The following is a 19802-nucleotide window of genomic DNA, read 5'->3' as shown; positions in this document are numbered from 1 at the left end:
TACCATTGCTATGAAGAACCATCATCTACAGGGTAGAGAACAAGCAGGTTAGCCCATCAGGATCTGCCTCCTGCCTTTCTATCCAGCCTCCTCTGCTGCCAAGTCTGCCTTCCCAACAGAACCATCTGTTGTTCCCTAAGTGGACACAGTGCATGTAGTCCATACCCACTGTTTTTCAATTAACCTGAAATGTCTTGTCTTCTTTTGCTTTCTGATCGCTATTCTTCTTTGAGACCTTCCAGTCCACTTTTAATAACCCTTAATACATTGTTTTTAAAGCAGGTAGTTACCTTCTACTCTACCCCACTAATCTGTGCATTCCACAAGGGAAAGAATTCCTTCATGTTTAACCTTTGTACCTCAACACTGGCAATAAATTTAAGACATCAAATAAATGTTCTCTCAATGAATAAACAAGAGTACAGATGAAGGAATTCACTTTACAGGAAAATAATTATTTCCTTTTAGACTGAAGGGAAAGATGGGACAGTGGATTCAGGGATGGGTTTAGTGATAAATCAATGTAACTGTTGGTTGAGCATTGAACTCAGATGGGTATAAACACTCCCACCCACCCTATAAGAGTCTTCCTCTGTGCCTTGACATGCACAAACAGCACACAACAGCCTCACAACAGCACAAACAGATTCCACGTCTCTCTGCTCCCTTTTAGTTATGTGAAAGCTTGGTCCAACCCAACTCGTTTAAACTCTAGTCTCAGATCCAACACAGAAATCATCTCCTTCCCTCTTCCAGCCCAACCTGAGCCATGGCTGAAGGACCCTGAAGTGGAGAGCCTGTTCCCTCCTATGGCTTCTCCACCTCTTCTTCTACTTCTCTAGAAGGTTCTCTAGAAGGGGGTCTAGCTTCTAGGTAATTGTTACTTCAAACCACTGTTGGCTGTGGATGACAGGCCAGCCCAGACTGTTGTTTGACAGACATCAAGATGCCAGATCTCTTATGGCACTTGTGAGACCTCTCCACTGAGTTGTGCCCCAGTGTAGACCATCCAGCCCCTTTAACCCTCTTAACCTCTGTCCAACGGGGAGCCTCTTGCATGGACTACCAGCAGAATGGCTCAAGTCCAGCTATCTTCCTCCATGTCCCCAGAACCACAAGAAACTCACATGCCCATGCTAAGACAAACAGAAGGAATGCAGGCTATTCTACTGCTAAGCCCCTTCTCTGTCTTTCCACACTTAATTGCCTTTCTTCTTAGATAAATGCAGAGCTAAATAAGTCCATTGTCCAAACAGAGAGTCTAGCCAGGGAATCAGAAGTTAGTCTCTTTCTGTAGACTCTCTTTGATACCCTCCTGCTTGGTTTGGGGGGCAAAAGAAGGGGGAGGTATTGGCTGCTAGGCTCATGACTCCCTCCCTTGAGTCATAGTACACCTTACACAGACTGGAATCGAGGTGAGGTGATGAGGTGATGAGGGATGGGTGGGGTTAGTGCTTAGAGGTACCAGGACCAGTTGGGCTACCTCGAGAGGCTGACTGACCCAGGCCATTTGCAGCTCTCTCCAGGATGTGTGATGCTTAGTATTTCTTTGTCCTCATTTTTAGACCCTAGTAACCAATTCCAGGGAAATAGGAACTCAATATCTTCTATAGAATGCTGAAGTGAAGGAAAAGTTATACAAAATAAAGAGCTCAACTGCATTCCAAAATGAAGATGCAAAGCTATCTTCTGAGTGAGGGAAAGAACTGGGAGTTAAAGGTTTAGGCAGAAATAAGAAAGAAGACAGAGATAGGTTGGGGGCAGAACACTGAATGAAAGCCATGGACACTTTCTCTCCTCACTCCCACTCTCCCCAAAAAGGCACGTATACATATTACACACAAAATTTTGCATTATCATTTTGGGGATGCATGGACCCAGGATCTTCTGAAAGCCTTGAAGGCCAAAGGACCCCAGATTAACAAGCCTTAAGCTAAGAGAAAGCAGTCAGGAAGAGACAGTTCACGTGTATATGTAGGAGGAAGGAGTGGTATCTGTGCAGATAAAGCAAATCCTGGAAGGTCAGACATTTAGGGACAGGCATACACTCAGAAGCAGTCTGTGCTAGATGTCAGTTTTCTAAATGAAATGTTTAATCTAAACTATTCTGATTGCTTAACACTATTCAACTTATTTTTCAGTATCATGCCATGATGTCCACTTACATGCAGATTTTTTTCCATTATATCGGTACTACAGTACTACACAGTTGGTTGAAACCACAGATGAGGACCCACACATGGAGGGCCAACTATATAGTTCTGTGTGAATTTTAGACTGCCTGCAGGGTTGGCGCCCAAAAGCCCCGCATTATCCAAGGGTCGACTGTACATATATACATATTTGGATGAGAATAGGGCTCTAAAAATAACAGGTGTGCTATATATGACTGCAGAGACTCTATGTGAGTATATGAGACAGTCACTGTCCTCAAACACCTGCTAGATCTGAGAGAGAAAGATGGAGCAGTAATGTGATGCCAGTCTCTCCCACCAAACAGCAGCTGAGAACATGACCCACCAACTACTGAGAGTAACCAGACTGTCTATCAAAAAGGGCAAGAAGATGGTCCACCATCTGTGGTTCAGAAGAAAACAAGAAAAGAACCCTGGTGTTTTTCTTTCAAACCTAAACTTTATAGTAATCTAACAGAGGACAAATAAACGGATTCCAGGATCCCCATATTAAAACCTACTCATGATGAAAATAAATGTAAAAGTGTGTTCTAAGTTGTCCAGCATGGTATACATGTTCATTATTATGGTAATCATTACAGATATTTCCTACCCAAAGAAGAGAAACTAGACCCCAGCATCAGCAGTTTGAAGTCATATTCTGGAAAGGTGAAATCTTTGAAAAGAATGAGTCTGCTTGTTTTCATAACAAATGTGCAAAGGTTTTCAAAATTTTCATGTCCTCATTGAAAAGCCTAAGAAGAGGAGCCAGTCAGTGATACGTGACCAGGAGTTAGAAACTCTAGTTCAAATTTGGTTCAATATAACAAATATTTTATTGAGAGGTCTTCAGAGGACACAAAAATAAGTCAGAATATAGCTCCCTGCTTGACCCTCACACACACAAGAAGTGTACTAACTAGGAAGGACAAACACCAGTTGCTGTGGCCAAGTGCTGACATGCTCCTTCCTGTCCTACTCACCCCTTTGTCCTTGGCCTATTTCTTATCAGATCCATGCCGCTCCCTCTTCAGCAAGTCTGACAGTCACAGACTGAGCCCATGGCTCCTGGAGTCCCTACTGAATCCTGTCAACAAAGGGCACTGGCAGAAGAACAGAACTCAGTAGGAAGTGAGAGAGCGAGAATGTCTCCTCCCCTTCTCCTTCCACCTTGGCCAGCATCTCCTGCAGAACCTGTGTGTTCCCTGTGGCTGCCGCTGCCCTCAGGTAGGCGCTCCTTCCAGCTTCTAACTCATCCTTGTTCCCCCAGCCTAGGGATGACAGAAGATTCCTGCTGTTGCTAATATCTGGGTTGCCTTGCCTTCCCTTGAATAACTTCCCAGGTCTTCCTTCACTTGTATAGCTAGTTCTCTGGATGAAGTTCCCTCTAATTTAAACACTTACAGTAGTTAATGTTCTCCTGGCTGAACATGATATGTGGCAGCTAAAAGTGAACTGACTGCTATTGAGAGCAAAGACCCTGATTTCACCATTGCTAAATTCAAAGCTCACTGCTATTGGTGTGGGTCCAGAGTGAGTAACACAGAGGAATGAAGAGACAGAATTGATTTTCCTCTTCTCCCAAAAGAACACACAAGAATAAGAGAGAAAAACAATGGGGGAAAGAGAGAGGAAGAAGCATTATGGACTTACTACTTCCCTGTCCTCAGGATAATTTGGTTCCAGAAGAGGCTGCTGACAAGGACAAGGAATTCTCCCCTGCTCCTAAAATTCTGATAAATTAAAGAGAATGGACCTTCACACAGCTAGGTTAGGGTCTTTAGAAACCCTAAACACTAAAATTTAGATTATGGTATGCCAAAAAATCAATGAAAATAAAGTCAATCCTCTATACTTATAATACAACACAATGTAAGTGTAAATATTAAGTACAATAAATTTGACTTTTTCCCATAGTAACTGCTTGCACATTAAAAAAAATATATATATATATATATGTATATATCTCAAAATCTTTTCCTCCAAATCTATTTGGGGGCCCCGCTTTGCCCTAAGCACATACCTAGTCAGCCCACTGGACCATCCAGTGATGGGCCTGGGCAGCCTGCCTTGTCCAGAGCTCCAGTGGCCAGCGTCTGAGGGATGGTGCATGTGCTCTTATAGGGGTGTGAGGTGCTGGACGCTGAGTGTCCTGATGACCCAGGAGTGTAGAGAGTTCTTAAATTCATATGTGCCCGGGAAAACTGAAGGCTTTAGAGGGGAAAGTGAGCTGGAGCACTAACCTTAAGAGTCTCTGAAAGAGCAAGAGGACGCACAGGGTTCACTGTGGTTCACCACCACTGCTGGTGGTGAGGTGGACAGTGGATGTGTCTCCAAGAGGTTATCTATGCACCATCCATCAAACCACCACTGACCATCATCTTCTTAGAATCAGCTATGTGTACTCAGCCATAAAAAAGAACGAAATCATGCCATTTGCAGCAACATGGATGGACCCAGAGATCGTCATACTGAATGAAGTAGGTCAGACATAGAAAGACAAATATCATATAATATTGCTTATATGAGAAATCTAAAAAGAAATTGTACACGTGAACTACTTACAAAACAGAAACAGAGTCACAGATGTAGAAAACAAACTTATGGTTACCAGGAGGGGAAAGGAAGGAGGAGGGACAAATCGGGGGATTGGGATTCACATATATACAATACTATTCATATAATAGTATAATATAGTACATTAATATATAAAGTATGTAACTAAAAATGACTTATTGCATAACACAGAGAACTCTTCTCAATACTCTGTAATGAACTAAATGGGAAAAGAATCTAAAAAAGAGTAGACACATGTGTAACTGATCCACTTTGCTCTATACCTGAAACTAACACAACATTGTAAATCAACTAGACTCCTATAAAAATTTTTAAAAGTATACTGTACTCAAACATTAAAATCCACACAGCCCCCTAAACACTATTTCAGAGATGTATGATATTAAAATTGTTCACCATACATCATTACATGAAAACAGAAGGTTGAAAAATGTATGGAATGAGCCCAGTTTCATTAAACATGCACACATATACATACCTAGTCGAAACCTGGGATGAATAAATCAAAATGTTAAGGATAACTATTCTGGGGGGATACTATGTTATAATTTATAATTTTATGAATAACTTAACTTTCAATGATTATGTATCACTTTTGTAGTAAGAAAAAATTATATGCAGACTTTTCTTTAAAAAAAAAAAGGTATCATAGGGATGAAAGGATACCAAAAGATGTTCTTTAAATGCCACTGAACTATGTCTGTAGTTTGCATTTAACCAATACACCAGTCAAAATTGATGGGGTTTTTAATTTACAAGTTAACCAGGAGATTTATTTATAAAGACATATGACTTGGAACTTCCCTTGGGGGTGCAGTGGTCAAGACTCTGAAGTCTCAAAGCAGGGAGCCTGGGTTCGACCCCTGGTCAGGGAACTAGATCCCACATACCACAACTAAAGATCCCGCATGCCACAACGAAGACCTGGCACAGCCAATAAATAAGTAAAAATAACCTTTTTTTAAAAAAAAAAAGACATATTACTTTAAGACACTTTCTGCCTGTTTTATACAACCCCACCACAGTCAGTATGCAGCTCAATAAATACTTGTTGAATAGAACTGAATCATCTAGTGTAAAATTTTTATAAATGGTTGAGATGAGGAAAAGCCCAGTGAAATTCATACTTTACAGATGACAGTAAGTTCCTCCATTCTACTTCAGACACACTTGGCACTGTCTGTCAGCATCACCTTCTTGTTAAATCTCTTACCATGGCTTCCATCGCAGCTCATCCTCCCAGTCATCCTTCCGTTTCAGTGTCCACCGATCACTCACTGTGGTGGGGATCCTCTTCCTCCTTGGAACTGTGGTCTTCCCCTCCACACTAGCCTCATGCTCTAGCCTGCCGCTTTCTGCATTCTTCTCCCCGTAAATCACTTCCTCGGTGAGTTCATCCACAGTCATGGCATTATCTATCACCTCAGTTTCAGGTGTAACATGACCTTGTTTCCCTGGGTGTGCGCTAGTGTGCTGTCATTGTTACATATGCAAGGCATTTTGATATTGCACAACACTAATGATTAGAATTTTACAGTATGACTCACCAAGGAAAAGACTGGAGGATCTGAAGAAGAGTTGTTGGCATCAACGGCTGTAAACTCCTTCCTCCATGCCATAAAGTAAACCAAATAACAACACACAAGTAGAAAAAGTCAGCAAAGCATGTGTTTAAAACTGTCAGGTTAATGGTATCATACTTTGTTTGGAGAAGGAAGAAACTAAGTAAATGAAACAATTAGCCAACAAAATATTTTTTAAAGGCCTTAGATTCTGTATTTATAAAACTCACTTATATGAACAAAGTATATATTTTTATTAGTCATAACTCTGTTTTTTATTTTTCTGGTGGCTGGTCCTAGTTGGCTGACCACACTACTCTTATGGATTCAGCTTCAAAACAAATCTCCTTAACTGCCTCCCTCCCCTTCCAACCAGATTTCTTCCCTTAAGATTCTATATAGAAATTTCAAGCCACCACTGGGCTTATAGATTCATTATGTAGACCCAGAGTATGTAGATCATAGGTCCTGAAATAAGCTAAGGGTTACAGGCATTCCTCAGACCCAGTACATGGAACATAGAGGTTATAGACTTTTGGAATAGGAGGATGGCAATTTGGGGCCAATTTTTGAATAATCCTGGCAGGAAAGAAAGCACATGCTAGAAAGTGCCACAGAATATTACTACACAGGAAAAGTTATCAAAAGCCTTAAGGCCATGAGTAAGACTGGGCCCACCTAACCGTACACCTAAAGCAGTTAGAAAAAGCAGAACAACACCCCCCACAAAGATCAGAGCAGAAATAAAAGAAAAAAGAAAGGAAGACGGCCCAGATACTAGTCCAGAATAATAGATAGAAAAGCCAAGTTTCACTGAAAGGTAGAACCACTTTAACATAATAAATATGTTTCAGTCAAGCAAAACAGAAGAGAAGGAGATGACTGAGAATAGACTATCAAGGCCCAGGGCCACCAGCACCCCCAGAGAGGGTAAAGGAAACATCTACATTACCTAGGCCCATAAAACGGGGCTGTGCTCTGTGGTGACTGCTCATTAGGGGTGCATAAGGAGGTATCTTCCAGGGCTGGCCAGCCAAGCAAAGGGGTTATTAGAAATATGTATACATATACACATTTAAAATAGATTACCAACAGTACCTACTGTACAGCACAGGGAACTCTGCTCAGTATTAATAACCTAATGAGAAAAGAATTTGAAAAAGGATACATGTATATGTATAACTGAATGCTGTACACTCGAAACTAATACAACATTGTTAGTCAACTATACTCCAATATAAAATAAAATTAAAAAAAAAAAGAAAAGTATGTATATATGGAGGCTACTTCTCAGAAAGGGCAAGCTAGCTAAACTAAATTAAAGATCAAGAACCAAGGCGAGGACTTCACTGGTGCCTCAGTGGTGAAGAATCTGCCTGCCAATGCAGGAGACTCAGGTTAGATCCCAGATCTGGGAAGATCCCATATGTCACAGAGCAACTAAGCCCGTGTGCAAAATAAATAAATAAAATTATTAAAAAAAAAGAATTAGGGGAACCAACTGGGCATCAGAATCAGAGTGGTGAAGACAGAGAAAAACATGAGAATACAATTCTAGGAAGCGATAAGAATGCAACAAAACCTGTGGGAGGTCTCAGGTCCATAGACTAGGATTCACTCTGTTCTTCGGAACTTCTCACCAGGTTAAAGGCAGAGCCTTGAGAGGAACACATCTGTGTGGAAATGATTTCCTTCTTCAGAGTCCTTGCTATCTCCCGGAGTCCAGGTTTCTTCGGATTCGACAGGCAGAAGGCTGCCAGGTCACTAAGGTAGGCAAGGAGCTCCAGCTGTGCTCCTCTGGTCCTCTGTAGGCCACCTACCCCATCAGACATTATAGGTAGCTTCAGCACCATCACAAGTCCAGCCAAATGCTAACACGTCTCTAGAGCCATCTATAATAGCACACCTTCTGTGACACCACACTGCGAGCTTCTTCCAACTGACAGGCAGTTCTCTCCCAGTTTCGAACTGACTCTTCCTTCTCTTGGGTCGATTAGTGTTTCTTGAGGCTCTACTCTAGATTTTCTCCACCCAACCCTCTGTCCACAGTTCTATCTATACTCATAACTCCAATGACCATTTCTACATGTTAAAGATGAATCACCAGTCCATTTCTGCCAGATCTAAATTAATATATCCAGTTGTCCACTGGATCTCTTCGCTTGATGGCCTTGCAAGCACTTTGAACTCTGATGTCCAAAACCTGATGTGATTTCTTCACCAGATATCTTCCCACCACAGTGTTCTTTAACTCAGTAAGTGATACTACCATCCACTCACACACTCAAACCAAAAACCCGAGGCATCCTTGAATTCTCCAATTCCCTTACTTTCCACATCCAAGTCTTGCTGGATATACCCTCAAATATGTCCTCAAATCCATCCACTTCTCCATTGCTTCTACCCTATAGAGTCCAAACCACCATCATTTTTCACATGGACCGATGTAACAGCCCCTCAACTTGTCTCCCAGCATCCAGTGTTGATCCTCTCCAGTCCTCCGTGTATAAAACAGCCAAAATGCAGCGCTGGCAATGGCATTCCTCTGCGTGGAACACGGATGAACTACAAACACCTACTCATGGATTTCACTGTGCACCATGATCTGACCCCTGCCTACCTCTTGAGCCTCGTCTCACATAACATCCCTCCCCTCCCCGTCTAGGCTCCGTATGCACTGAACTTCTTTCATTCCTTTCATATCTGTCACCTTTGCACATACTGTTCCCTCTTCCTGAAACATTCTTCCCACCTCTCACCTGATCACCTCAGAATCACTCCTAAGATCACAGAGTAAACATCACTGTTTCCTTTGTAGACAAGATCCCCCCCAAAAAATGTGTATTCCAGTAATGTTCTGTGCTTTCTCAGTAATATTTTCCAAACCTAATATTGCTCAAACTTTATTATAGTTACTTGTGCTTATTCCCTTATTTCTTACTAAAGGGTATATCCTCAGTGCCTAGCACACTGTATGGCATAAAAGACTCAGTTAATATTAGAATAAATGAGAAAATGAGTCAGTGACAAAATCCAAGGAATTTGGATATGACTCCTCAAAAAATGGGCTCCTCAAGGTGAGTCAGATCAGATAAAATGTAGATGCCAGTGGAAATAGCAGATCACAGGAATCTTTCCTCCCGTGTCTGACCAGGCTAGGTGAGTGGATGTGTTTCAGCTGTATGGTTCTTCCTTGGCGATGGGTGCACCAGTGCTGAGTCACTGGTGGTGCTGAGGCAGGTACACATGTGTAGGCAGTCCCATTGCATCTGAGCGCACAGAGCGCACAGAGCATCCATCCTAACCTACCTCAGATGGGCCCAATCAGCCCCTCTTGGAAACATGTACACAGGCCTGCATCATTCCATATTCAGTCCCGCACTGCTCAGGCTTCCCTGGTGGCTCAGTGCTAAAGAATCCGCCTGCCAATGCAGGAGACATGGATTTGATTGGGAAGATCCCCTGGAGCAGATAATGACACCCCACTCCAGTATTCTTGCCTGGTGGGCTACAGTCCATGGGTTTGGAAAAGAGTCAGACACGACTTAGCGACTGAACAATAACAAAGATACTGCTGAGACTCTCTTGAATGAAAATATCTCTGTCTCTCACACAGTCGCCTCTCCCTGCTTCTCTAACCAGAGATGGATCTGGATGTTAGATGGGAAGGGGACTTTGTAGCAGCAGGATAGAGTTGAATTCCTTGAGCCGGTGATCCTCTGGCTTCCTACATCTCTAGGACAATGTTCCCTTGCCCCTGTTTGCTGCAGATTCTGTTGGCTGGTGCAACTCTTGGGTCATTCTGAGCCTAGAAATAACCTGAGCAGCACCCTCTGGCAGACTAAATCTCATTGTCTTTCCCAGCACTATCTTCCTGAGCCTGGTTGTAAAGTCTATCACACTTCTCAGATGCTTGTATTTTCAGCACAGATGCAACAGGAACCCTTCACAGACTCTGAACCAAGGGCTTCCCTGTTCCACACAGAGATGACCCACATCTTAACCTCCAGGGTCACACATTTTCACTGAGCTTCTCTCCACTTAATATCTACATTTTCCCCCTTATTATCCAGTTCCAGTCCTACTGGGCTGTGTCCAGGCTCAGTAAGAATGAGGGCCATGATGGTCTAGACATCCGCTATTGATAGATGAAGGCGACTGATGATACACATGGTGTGTGTGCTGGTCCTTAATCTCTTCTTTCTCGAATCCTTTAATCTAAATTAATCAACCCTCCTTATTCATATCTGCCAAACTCCTACTTATCTTTGAGGTCTAGTTCAAGATTTGTTTCTTCTTTAAAGGTCAGCCTAAGCCACTGGTTACGTATGGTTGTGAGACCTGGACCGTAAAGAAGGCTGAGTGCCAAAGAATTGATGCCTTTGAACTTTGATGCTGGAGAAGACTCCTAAGAGTCCGTTGGACAGCAAGAAGATCAAACAAGTCAATCTTAAGGGAAATCAACTCTGCACACTCATTGGAAGGACTGATGCTGAAGCTACAGTGTTTTGGTCACCTGATGTGAACAGCCAACTCATTGGAAAAGTCCCTGATGCTGGGAAAGATTGAGGGCAGAAGGAGAAAGGGGTGTCAGAGGATGCAATGGCTGGATGGCATCACTGACGCAATGGACGTGAACTTGGGCAAACTTCGGAAGATGGTGAGGGACAGGGAGGCCTGGCGTGCTACAGTCCATGGAGTCACAAAGAGTCAGATGTGACTGTGTGACTAAACAACAAGAAGCCGTAGTGATCTCATTCTGCTCTGAATTAACACCACTTCCTCTCTGGTTATCTAATGTTAGTACTAGTTTATAAATGTTCATAGTAAGTGGTAATTATTACTGATGTTTGCAGTGGCTTGAACAATGGTGGAATAATTAACACAAATAAATTATGGCTAGTTTTAAAGGACATATGAATGGTTAGTTATAGAAGATATCTGGCTCTCTGGCTATCAGGAAAGAGATTGAGGAGTTATTTGAAGATACAATTACCAAACTCTTTTGGCAAAGACATCAGAAGTAGGACTGGAGACAAAGATACTCCAAGATACTGTTTAGCTTAAACCAAGGAGGAGAACGTTAAGTGCAGTCACTGTGCCTTAGTAGTAACAGGAGCGCGAGCCCAGATTTTCCATCCAGTACTGCTACACTGCTTCCTGTGTTGCATTGTAGCAGGCTGTATACAAACTGAGATTCCCTTTTCTCTACAGATTGGTGACCCTCTGTGGAAAGAGGTTCTTGCTCAATCATATAATAAGTGTATTGCCAAGGATCTAATACTTGAGGAATCAGAGATAGAGGCAGTAATGTTTTCTTGACTTAGCCATGCACACAGTGGCTACTCACTAAAACACAGCCTCTCCCATTAATACGTGAACTCTGTGGAGCAAGGATGTTGTCTAGTGTGTTTACTAATGTATCTCTAGTGCCTGATTCACACAGCAGGTGATGATACATATTTTACTAGTAAATAGTTAGTACGCAATATTAGACGAAGACAACAAGACACAGAAGAAAAGTTTAATAATTCTGTTCTAGAGTACATCCGGTTTTGAGAGAGGTCTTTTAGATTCTTCCTTTCCTACTGCATCTGCTGTGCAGCGAGGACAAAGTTAAGAAGTGACCAAAATGGATCATAAACATAAACAGACCCAAATGTGAAAGTTAAAACTATAAAACTTCTAGATATACAGGAAAACACAGGAGAAAACCTTTGTGACTTTGGTATAAACAAAAAATTTTTATGCAGGGCACAAAAAGGGCTAACTAGATAAGGAAAAAGTAAGAAATTAGACTTCATCAAAAATGTAAACTTCTGGTCTTCAAAGTGATGTGATGTTGCTCAGTCGTGTCCGACTCTTTGCAATCCCACGGACTACAGTCTACCAGGCTTCTCTGTCCATGGGATTTTCCAGGCAAGTGTACTGGAGTGGGTTGCCATTTCCTTCTCCAGGGGATCTTCCTGACCCAGGGATTGAACCCAGGTCTCCTGTACTGCAGGCAGACGCTTTACCCTCTGAGCCACCAGGGAGCCCAAAAGATACCATTAAAAATAAATAAATAAAAAGGCAAGTCACTAACATGGGCAAATACTTTCAATTCATATACTCACAGAAGACTTGTATCCAAACTTTTAAAACCTTTATAATAAAAAGAATATATAAAGAACTATTACAATGCAATAACAAGAAGCCAAACATTCCAATTCTTTAAGTGGGCAAAAGATTTAAAAAGACTTCACCAAATTTAAGATAGGTAGCAACTAAGCACATGAAAAGATGTTCAGTATCATTAGTCATTGAGAAAACGCAAACTAAAACCACAATGAGACACCACTACACACCTACTAAAATAATTTTTTTTTTAACTGACAATACCAAGTGCCGATGGAGATGCAGAAACCTGGAATTTTCACAGAATGCTGGTAACTATAAAATCGTACAGCCACTTTGGAGAAATTTGGCAGTTTTTTCTTTATCAAGTTAAACATTCACTTACCACAGGACCTAAGATTTCACTCCAAGTTATCTGTCCAAGGAAAGTGTATACATATCCACAAAGACTTGTATGGGAATGTTCAAAACTGGAAGGTGGAAACAAATGTCCATCAACAGGTGAATGGATAAACTGTGGTATATTCAACAATGAAATACTGCCCCACAACATAAGGGATGAACTATTGATATACACAGAAACATGGATGGATATCAAAAGCATAATGCTGAATTAAAGAAGCCATATACAGGATACATACCATATGATTCCATTTATATGAAGCTCTACGTATGGATGTGAGAGTTGCACTGTGAACAAAGCTGAGCACTGAAGAATTGATGCTTTTGAACTGTGGTGTTGGAGAAGACTCTTGAGAGTCCCTTGGACTGCAAGGAGATCCAACCAGTCCATTCTAAAGGAGATCAGTCCTGGGTGTTCTTTGGAAGGACTGATGCTGAGGCTGAAACTCCAATACTTTGGCCACCTCATGCGAAGAGTTGACTCATTGGAAAAGACTCTGATGCTGGGAGGGATTGGGGGCAGGAGGAGAAGGGGACGACAGAGGATGAGATGGCTGGATGGCATCACTGACTTGATGGACATGAGTTTGGGTGAACTCTGAGAGTTGGTGATGGACAGGGAGGCCTGGTGTGCTGCAATTCATGGGGTCGCAAAGAGTCAGACACGACTGAACTGAACTGAACTGAACAGTAGGCAAAACTGATCTACAGTGAAATCTGATCACTGGATGTCTGGGGTGGGGTAGAGAGAGACGATTGCAATGGGCAAAGGGAGATTTGGGAGGGTGACAGAAATGTTCTACATATTGACTGCAGAGATGATTACATAGATGTAGATACCTGTCAAAACTCACTGATTACACATTTCAAATGGGTTCATCTTGTTTGAATTTTTCACAGATGTGTATTACTTCTGTAATTTAAAAAGATTTGTTGTCCTTTTAAAACTCTTCTAACTGGTCAGGCTTGGTTAGTGAGAGAAGCAGGTTTTTAAGATGCTTATATAAAAGGGATTACCGTGAGTAATTATATGAAGAGACTATAATCACTGAAAGTTGGCTATGAGCCACCAGATATTACTAGCATGTTTTTGTCACAAAGTTAACAATACTTCTGTCAAACTCACTGATAGACAATTTAAAAAATTTTAAGCAAAAAAATAAAATCAAAAAATAAATAAAATGGGCACATCTTGTATGTAAATTATATTTCAATAAAGTTGAAAAAATAATTATTTTACAACAGTTAAGGAGTTAAGTCTTTTTGGTTATCAATAATGGCTGGCCAACAAGTCATTACAAAGGTTAATCAATCCATTGTAGTATAAGAGTATCCTTGATCCATCAGCCCCTGAAACATACCAGAGGAACAGATTCTCTTATCAGCAGAAAATCAAGGAATTTGCTTTGCAATTCACAGAAGTTAGAGTGTGAATTCATACATCCTCTTGTGATTAACTGGAGTTAATTTTTAAAAAGTCAGGCCTAAGCTATGTTAAAGTGAAAGTGAAAGTTGCTCAGTCATGTCCAGCTCTTTGTGACCCCATGGACTATATAGTCCATGGAATTCTCAGGCCAGAATACTGGAGTGTAGCCTTTCCCTTCTCCAAGGGATCTTCCCAATCCAGGGATCGAACCCAAGTCTCTCACATTGCGGGCAGATTCCTTACCAGCTGAGCCACCAGGGAAGCCCATGTTAAAAAGTGCAAAAAGGTATTTTTTATCAGGTTAATGCTTCAAAAGTAAAGAATCCCCACTGTGAGAAAACAAAATACTTCTGGCATATACTCTGGCGTCTGGACCTTCCAAAGCGGGCAGCACACACACATGGCAGGCAGATGGACAGAAATGCCTCCCTGACCACACTCTATGTGGCACACAGTGGAAGAATAGCTTCTCCATCAGGAGCAGGTTGTTAGAATAGCCAGAGGGATAAGGTTTTTATTTGTAATTGGGCTCACAAATGTTTATTATGATCTTTTTTTTTTTAACTGTCAGTCACTGAAAAGGCTTTCTCTGCAAGCACAGAAAGGGAAGAAAGCAAAGTATATCTGCTAACTTCCCTCTCCACCTGCCTTACCTTACCCTTCTCCTTTCCTCCATCCCCTTAACTCATTACCCCTCCGCTAGTAAAGTCTAAAACCACACCAGGGGGCTTGGTTGAACCAAAAGAAAAGGAAGGCCTAGGATCTGGATGTATTGATAGATAAGAAGTGGGGGAGGGTGACTGAATTCAATGAACTCTTGTCATTTCTAGTTCCAGCATCTTGCTGCTGCTGCTGCTGCTGCTGCTGCTAAATCGCTTCAGTCATGTCCAAGTCTGTGCGACCCCAAGATGGCAGCCCACTAGGCTCCTCTGTCCCTGGGATTCTACAGGCAAGAATACTGGAGTGGGTTGCCATTTCCTTCTCCAATGCATGAAAGTGGAAAGTGAAAGTGAAAGTGAAGTCGCTCAGTCATGCCTGACTCTTAGTGACCCCATGGACTGCAGCCTACCAGGCTCCTCCGTCCATGGGATTTTCCAGGCAAGAGTACTGGAGTGGGGCGTCATTGCATAATAGTACACTAATGTCCTGTCCAGCAATTAACTCTTCTGCTCCACACAAAGCCCTGTTGGGAGAATAAAATTAAATGTCTGTCCTCCCTTGACAGAAACCAAGGGATATCCTAGGGACTCCTTTCCCTAGACCCTTTCTCTCTCTATCCTGATAGAGCCATAGATGGCCCTTGACTTAAGCTTGGCCAATTAAATAATCTCATGGAACTCTTTATTTCTTTCAAAGAGTAATGCAAGAGGCAAAGACATGGCTTGCAGTGGAGCCAGGCAAGACAACCAAGCAGTTTCTTTCTCTTGTCAGTTCCAAGCCTCATTTCTTAGGTTTCCCATCCATCCTGTGAGGCTTTCCTCCATGGAGAAATACATATTTTAAGTTTCCCACCTCCCTCCCCTACCCCTCATCCTTTTTTAATCTCCCCGCCTCCATCAGAGTTAATGTCTATTACCAGTTTGGTGGTGGTGGTGGTGTTTTTCCAATTTCTACATATCCCATTTTTGTTTTTAAAAATGCATGTATATGTCATATAAGTTGGATTATATTATACATGTTGTTACACAACATGCTTTTCCTGAGCTGTGATCTTCTATTTCTTTTGTATCGTCTCATCATTTCTGATTAAAGATGTACACAAAAATCTCACCAAAGTTGGAGTCTATGGATAGGGTGGGACTCAGTTAATCTATTACATAGCCCATTTATTACTCATAAGAGAATGGGCTCAAGTTCATCTGGCTGAACAAAGATTCTAAAGAATGCCAACTACGTGTGAGGCTCAGAAGTTCTTACAGGCAACATAAGGGTTCTTGAGCAGAGAAATCTCATGATGAAGACAAAGTTTCATGAAGAATAACATGGCAACAGCAAGTATAATAGACAAGAAGGAGACCCTGGACAGCAGGGAGACTGGTTCAGTGGCTAATAGAGGAGTAGATCTAAAGAAACAACACTCTAGATTACAGTGGTGGTCAGAAAAATGGAGAGAAATTTTACTGAATTTTTAAGAAGGTAGACTAGTAGAGTGGAAAAAACAATGATTGGAATTAGAAGAGCTAGATTTCAATTCTAAGACTGAAATTTATTAGCTGTGTGATATTTGGTAATATACATTCTTGCTCCATATCTTTTTCTCTGTCAATAAAGTGAAAAACCTGGAATATCAGGGCTTTAAGTTTCAGGGTTTTTTTTCCCAGCAAAACCCCCGCTCCTCTCATAGGGACAGGGTTCAGAGCCCCAGCTCTCCTTCATTATACCTCCCAGCCACTTCGTTACACCTCTGAGGCATTCTTGAGAAATCAAGAGGACTAGGATACAACATTTGAGAAATCTTTAAAGGCTCTATTATTAACTCTAATATTCAATGACTCAAGGGGGTAAGTTTGGCAGAGATGTCTAGAAAAAGAGTAATGATTTTAATAGTTACCACAGAATCAAATTAGAAAGGATGAACTGACTTCTGATAAATCTACCTGTTTCTCTTTACATGTCAAATCCAGCTTAACATCTAAATCTTGTGCAGATGGTAATCTAACCTCTATGCAAGCAATACAGTCACAAATAATTCACTGCCTAACAATTCAGCTCACTCCCATTTGAGATCCTCTAACTGTTCAAATGTTCTTCCCTGTTAAGTCAAAACTGGTTCCCCATCACTGTCATCCGAAATGAAGGTCCTTATTCCACCTTGTGAAGCTAAATCAAGTAAATCTAAGCTCTCTTCCACAGGAAAGTTGAAAGTTAAATCGCTCAGACGTGTCCAACTCTTTGCGACCCCGTTGACTGTAGCCAATCAGGCTCCTCCATCCATGGGATTCTCCAGGCAAGAATACTGGAGTGGGTTGCCATTTCCTTCTCCAAGGACAGTCCTTCAATTGTTTGAGAAGAGCTCTCAAGTCTACTTTACTCCCGTCCCCCACAACCCCACTTACTCTCTCTTGCTCTGGCCTGCCAGGAATGTTCCACAAATGTGGCTAGCTCCACTTCTGGATCAAATCAACATTTTCTAAGCATCTACCTAAAAGGAGAGATCTGCACTTCTTCAAGGCTTTAAAGAGTTAATCAAATCAGATAGTCTTCCTTGAAATAAATGACTAGCTTTATAATAAAGTGTAAATAGAACCTACATTCATTATCTGGAAACCATTATTTTCTTACTAAATTTGGAAGGAAAGTTATGATCAACCCAGATAGCATATTAAAAAGCAGAGAAATTACTCTGTCAACAAAGGTCCATCTAGTTAAGGCTATAGTTTTTCCAGTAGTCATGTATGGATGTGAGAGGTGGACTATAAAGAAAGCTGAACACCGAAGAATTGATGCTTTTGAACTGTGGTGTTGGAGAAGACTCCTGAGAGTCCCTTGGATTGCAAGGAGATCCAATCAGTCCATCCTAAAGGAAATCAGTCCTGGGTGTTCACTGAAAGGACCGATGTTGAAGCTGAAACTCCAATATTTTGGCCCCCTGATGTGAAGAGCTGACTCATTTGAAAAGACCCCGATGTTGGGAAAGATTGAAGGCAGGAGAAGGGGACGACAGAGGATGAGATGGTTAAATGGCATCACTGACTCAATGGACATGAGTTTGGGTAAACTCCAGGTGTTGGTGATGGACAGGGAGGCCTGGCGTGCTGCGGTTCATGGGGTCACAAAGAGTCGGACACGACTGAGAGACTGAACTGAACTGCACTGAACTGAAACATTAGCTGGTCCCAGTGTATCAGAAGTAGATTGCTAAATCTTTTAACCCAAAGCAAATTGTGAAAAACATCTAGCTAGGGATTCAAAAAGACCTAAGACTCAAGCTCCAAAGAAACAAATATAAATAACATAAATAAATGGAAGCAGCCTGACTCCAAACTTGTAATCTCATCAGTTCTCAGGGGAATGTAATTCTCACAGGTAACAAAATTTAATTATCACCAAGGTGACCTGGAATATCAATGTTAGTAAGAAAGCTTCATTCACAATTCTTTATCCATCCGTTCCATATTCCACCATGAGGTCTGCAAAATCAGGGTGTGTGGCTTAGGCCTGTGTTTCTTCCAGTCTGGGTAATCTGGGGATGGGGATTAGGAAGTAGGACCAAGTCCCTAAGGAGAAAGCAAGCTGGCATAGCCAGTCTGTGATGCCTGTGGGAGTGCTGAGACTTTATGGTTTCCTGTGCCCTGGTTGTCCTAGTAACCTGAGGCCTCCCTATTTGTGTTGGCATTGTGGGGCCAAGAGCGGAAGCAAAGCTGAAGTACCAGGAAGACTTGCAGGGAAAAAATGCGGGTAATGCAGCAGTTATGCCACAGAGGGTCAAGCCTAGGGCATAAGAATTACCAGACTTTGGGGAAAGGGGGTAGTATCTTATAAAAATCAGATTTCCAGATTCTACTTCTAGCATTTCTGATTCAGGAGATACAGGATAAGCTCACAAACCTGAAATTTTAAGAAGCTACCTCCTAAGACAAAGATCACAGTTTTGAAAACTTGGGCTAAGCAAACACATCAGCAGTTGAGGAGAAAAGGTATTGATCAATTTCAGAAAGCTGATATTCTAGCATGGTAGTTCTGAATGTGGTGGGGGCGGGGGACAGAATTTCCCTCCAGGGAACACTTGACAACGTCTGGAGATGCTTTAGGCTGTCACATCTGAGAAGGTACCTCTGACATGCAGTGGGTAGAGGCTAAGGATGCTGCTAAACATCCTACAGTATACAGAACTACTCTTGCAACAAAGGATTATCCAGCCCAAGACATTAGTAATGCCATGGTTGAAAGGATATTCTGCCCCTCAACCCCATCACCTACCAATCCACAGAAATCAATGCTACCTACATATTCTTAGGTCATAGTACAGAGACTTATATGAGACCCCCTGGAAATCACTTGAGACCCCTAAATGATTATTTTAAATAGTGATTTAAAAAGAATACAGATGGGGGGTGGTGCTTCCCAGGTGGTGCCCATGGTAAAGAATCCGCCTGTCAATGCAGGAGTCATAAGAGACACAGGTTCACTACCTGGGTCAGGAAGATCCCCTGGAGAAGGGCATGGCAACCCACTCCAGTATTCTTGCCTAGAGAATGCTATGAACAGAGGAGCCTGGCGGGCTACAGTCCATGGGGTCACAAAGAGTTGGACATGACTGAAGCGACTTAGTACACATGCAGATAAGGAGAAGATGAAAATAACAGATAATAAAGAGAGGCAGGTATGGACAACAGTGGTGAGCTAAGAGGGGAATCAAGGGAGGACAAGGCACTGGGTGACCACAGTGGGAAACGAATGCTGCACTCCTGGTGGATGTAGGCCATGAAGACCAGGGAAGAGAAGATAAATCTATTAAAATATCACAGAAGCAAAAAGAAAGAAAATGAAGAAACTGTGAAGAAGTAGTTTTAGAGTTGGCCAAGAATAGATCTGGAATGAAAA

The 19802-nt window shown here is 41.9% G+C and overlaps 1 long non-coding RNA gene across 1 annotated transcript; it reads left to right on the top strand.

The window, feature by feature from the left end:
• Positions 1 to 3206: 3206 nt before the first annotated feature.
• Positions 3207 to 10729, top strand: LOC113897834. Its single transcript, XR_003512441.1, has 3 exons — positions 3207 to 3401; positions 7957 to 8082; positions 10618 to 10729. It is a non-coding gene; the product is annotated as an uncharacterized LOC113897834 (long non-coding RNA).
• Positions 10730 to 19802: the final 9073 nt, after the last annotated feature.

Source organism: Bos indicus x Bos taurus, chromosome 8 (assembly GCF_003369695.1).
Source record: "Bos indicus x Bos taurus breed Angus x Brahman F1 hybrid chromosome 8, Bos_hybrid_MaternalHap_v2.0, whole genome shotgun sequence".
Taxonomy (NCBI): domain Eukaryota; kingdom Metazoa; phylum Chordata; class Mammalia; order Artiodactyla; family Bovidae; genus Bos; species Bos indicus x Bos taurus.
Note: the sequence above shows the minus strand (reverse complement) of the source record. Positions and strands in the feature narration are given on the sequence as shown.